Below are 4,585 nucleotides of genomic sequence, written 5' to 3'. Positions count from 1 at the left end.
TTCGAGACAGGGTTTCTCTGTATAGCCCTGGCTGTCCTGGAACTCACTTTGTAGACCAGGCTGGCCTCGAACTCAGAAATCTGCCTGTCTCTGCCTTCTGAGTGCTGGGATTAAAGGCGTGAGTTTAGTTTTCATGTTAGTTAGTTTTGAGTTTTTGAGTTTTTGAGTTTAGTCTTCCTATGTAACTCAGGTTGGCTTGGAGCTCAGTACACAGACTAGGTTGGCTTTTAGAAAAATTCCACCTTTTTCCATTTTATTTTTGTAATTAATATAATGATCCTCCTAGTTCATAATCCTTAGTGCTGGGATGAACAGCATGCTCCTGCCAGCTATACTTATGCTACCATTATACATCTAGCAAAGGTTGACTCAATATTTTTAACAAGCTTATGAAGAGAGTTGTTTATTATTATTATTGTTATTATTATTATTATTATTATTATTATTTATTTTATATCATCTCTATGGGTGAGAAATTAGACAGAGGTAAAATGAGGAAATATGGGGAAGGCATAGGGACAGGAAGGATTCACCCTGTGTGTTCTAGCAATGAATCAAAATCCTAACCTAACCCTGTGCTAAGATATCTATCTCTCTTCAACTGAGTTTTTATGGAGTGTCTGTGCTTTCATTGAGTAATGGACTTTCTTCCATTCAATGTGCTTTTCACTTCATTCATTCAAGAATATCTGGAGGAGTCCTAGTGTGTGCAGGAAGACTTAGCTTTATTCAACAGTAAATATTAGTTGATATTCTATATAGTTGGGTTTTTTGTTTTGTTTTGTTTTTGCTTTAGTTTTTGCCAACTCGACCCAAGAATAGAGATATCTTGCAAGGGGAACCTCAGCTGAGAAAATGCTTCCCCCATCACATTGCACTCAGGCAAGTCTGTAGTGCATTTCCTTGTTCAATGATTAGTGTGACTGGGCTAGCCCTTGGCAGGCAGTCCTGAGTTGTATAAGGAGACACAGTGAAGAAGACATGTAGAACACATCAGAAAGCAGCCTGCTTCCAGTGTTTCTGCATCAGTTCCTGTCTCCAAGTTCCTGCCTTGAGTTCTTGCCGTGACTGTTATGTGGAAGGGCATACTAAATAAAACACTTTCCCAAATTACATTTGCCATAGTGTTTTATGAGAGCAGTAGATGCCTTAGCTGAAATGGTTGTGTTATTGAACTTTCACTCAATTCTCTAAAAAGACCTTCTGTCCCTGACATGTAAATATTTGCTCTATGTTCTGTTCTGTCTCATATAATACTCATAGCAGGTTTGTAGGTTACAGTGGATTTCATCATATCCATTTAAGTTACCACATGACATGGTACTGTGGTTTGAATTTTAAATATTCCACAAAGGTGCATGAATTTAAAACTCTGTCCTTTTTTAAAATTTAATTTAATTTTATCTTATTTTATTTTATGTTTTAGTCATGGGAGGTGATAGAACCTTGAGAAAGTGGAGCCTATAGTCTTTAGTCACAGGAGTATGGGTTCCAAGAGATTATGGAGCCCTTATGTCTTCTTTCTGCCTTTTCCTCTCCGGCTGTGAGATGGATGGCTCTGCTCTGCTACATCTAAACAAGACATACAATCTCCCTCTCCCACCAGAGTTGAAAGCAATGGTGTCTTAGTTAGGGTTTTACTGCTGTGAAAAGACACCATGACCAAGGCAAGTCTTATAAAAACAACATTTCATTGGGGCTGGCTTACAGGTTCAAAGGTTCAGTCCATTATCATCAAGCATGGCAGCTTCCAGACAGGCATGGCACAAGCAGAGCTGAGAGTTCTACATCTTCATCCAAAAGCTGCTAGTGGAAGACTGAGTTCCAGGCACCTAGGGTGAGAGTATTAAGCCCACACCCACAGTGACACACCTACTTCAACCAGGTCACACCTATTCCAAGAAGGCCACACCTCCAAATGGTGCCACTCCCTGGTCCAAGAATATACAAACCATCACAAATGGTTTCTCGTATCCTTGTGATCAGGGGCTGTGTCTTAGTTAGAGTTACTATAGCTGTGTTAAAACCCCATGACCAAAGCAACTTGGGGAGGAAAAGGTTGATTTGGCTTGTACCACCATATCACTTTCATTACCAAAGGAAGTTAGCACAGGCACTGAAACAGGCCAGGAACCTGGACGCAGGAGCTAATGCAGAGGCCATGGAGAAGTGCTGTTTACTGACTCACTCCTCATGGCTTGTTTAGCCTGCTTTCGTATAGAACACAGAACCACCACACTAAAGTGGTACCACCCACAATAACTGGGACCTCCCCATCTATCACAGATTAAGAACATTCCACACATATAGGCTTGCCTACAGCTAGATCTTATGGAAACCTTTTCTCAACTGAAGCTGCCTCCTCTAAGAAGACTAACTTGTGTCAAGTTGTCATAAAACTAGCCAGTAGAGGTTGGAATCTCCAAATCTGTGGGTCGAAATAAACCTTTCCTCTTCTTAGGGGGATCATCTTTGGTCTTTCTTTCTTTCTTTCTTTCTTTCTTTCTTTCTTTCTTTCTTTCTTTCTTTCTTTCTTTCTTTCTTTCTTTCTTCTTTCTCTCTCTCTCTCTCTCTCTCTCTCTCTCTCTCTCTCTCTCTCTCTCTTTCTTCCTTTTTTCTTTCTCAGAAACTGACAGACACAGAATTCTTTTTTTGTTGTTGTTGTTGTTTTTTTTTTTTTCGAGACAGGGTTTCTCTGTATAGCCCTGGCTGTCCTGGAACTCACTCTGTAGACCAGGCTGGCCTCGAACTCAGAAATTCACCTGCCCCTGCCTCCCAAGTGCTGGGATTAAAGGTGTGCGCCACCACGCCGGGCCCAGACACAGAATTCTATCAAATGAAGACAGGGTGACAATAAAAATTAATTTTCAAAAACAAAAGTTAAGGGCTTAATATAATTTCTATATCCCTTTCATGGATTTTTTTTAAAGTAAAAACTTTGTCTTAAAATGTTAAGAACACAAGTTCTAAGTAAAAGTTCTGTTGATAGCCTGTTCTCTAACATTTTCTAGCATAGATAAGTTAATATAAAAGGTTTGTAGATGATGATATCCAGATAATGTGGAAAAATGGGTTGGGTTATAAACTGCTTTTCCTTATCAACAGCATCTTGTAGAAATTGGATTACAAATCATAGCAGAAAAGATAAAAAAGGCCTGGGTGGATGACCTGGTAGCATTAACCTTTTAGCCGCATTTTAGGAAAATCAGAAATAAGATCTTATGCCAGTTTTTTTTTTTTCCCTCCAAAGAAAAAGTGTCCCAGCTCTTTATTCCTGGCAGAGTCACTCTTCGTCTTGCCTCACTTGAAAGAAGTCTCATGCCCTCTGATCCATATCCATTGGCCTTGACTCAGTCCTGACCAAGCCCCTTTGGTTGCTGTTGTCACTGTGCCTATTCCGTCACTGAGCAAGTTTCTGCTCCTGCTGAAAGATCTGACTCACACGTAGCAATTTGCCTTCCTGTGTCATTGAAATTCTCAGATACGAATATTTCTTTTTCTGTGTTACCACTGATACTTTACTTATCATCATTTAAAGCTAGTTTATGACATCAGGAAGTAAACAATCTTAAATATATTTAAGTACTAAAAATCACTGAATTTTTTTAACTGTTCCTTGTTATCATATATTGAATGTAACAGAGGGTTCCATTATGACATTCTTGTAGGCATACTTTTATTATATTCATCTCCATTAACCTCTCCTGCCCCCTTTGTGCTCCTGCTAATGCCCTACTTCTTCCCAACCAGTTCTCTTTCTATTTTCAAATGTCTTTTTTACCTTGTGGCTCAATGACTTTCATTAGGGTTGTGTACAGACTCACAGGTGAGAGTTGAACACAGGACCATGATGGCCTCACCAATGACTACACCACTGAGAAAAATGCCCCCACCCCACCCCCCACCACTCCAAGTAACTGTTACCTGCATACAAATCTTCAGGGAAAGCTGAAGCCCCACACGCCTCTCCCCAGTTCCATAACATGGCTCCAAATCACGTCTGCTGGGAGCTCAATAGTGTAATAGTCATGTCATGCCCTGACTTCAGAATTATTCAGCTTCTTGCCATCTGTTCCCTGAGCCTTGGAGGTAGGTGATACAGATGTTCCTTATGGTTTGGTGACCCACAGCCATTTATTCTCACTAGTTTGATAAGCTGTGTCTCTGCAGTCTCCACTGACCACTGTAGAATGAAACTTAAATACAATTATTTCTCAGGCAATTAAACAGGCACATCACTGTTCATTTAGTAGACTAGTAGAAGCAGCTCTCCCACTCCGATCTATGCCCCCTCTAGTCATAGAAAAGATCACAAGTATACATATAATAGATAATACACATACACACACACATACACTCTCCTAGTTACTGTTTTTAGCTTAAATGTATATTGCTTTGTCTTTTACTCAACTTTCCAAGGAGTTTATGGGTTTTTTTTTGTCCAGAAAGGCACTACCATGAGGCTGGTGATCCTCAGATGATAAGCTGATAAGCAACACAGTTGACACTGGAAATTTTATATTCCTGTCTGCTCTCTCTCTCTCTCTCTCTCTCTCTCTCTCTCTCTCTCTCTCTCTCTCTCTCT

The sequence above is a fragment of the Mus caroli genome, chromosome 6 (assembly GCF_900094665.2).
Source record: "Mus caroli chromosome 6, CAROLI_EIJ_v1.1, whole genome shotgun sequence".
Classification (NCBI taxonomy): domain Eukaryota; kingdom Metazoa; phylum Chordata; class Mammalia; order Rodentia; family Muridae; genus Mus; species Mus caroli.
The sequence above is the reverse complement of the archived record's forward strand: the minus strand, read 5'-3'. Positions refer to the sequence as shown.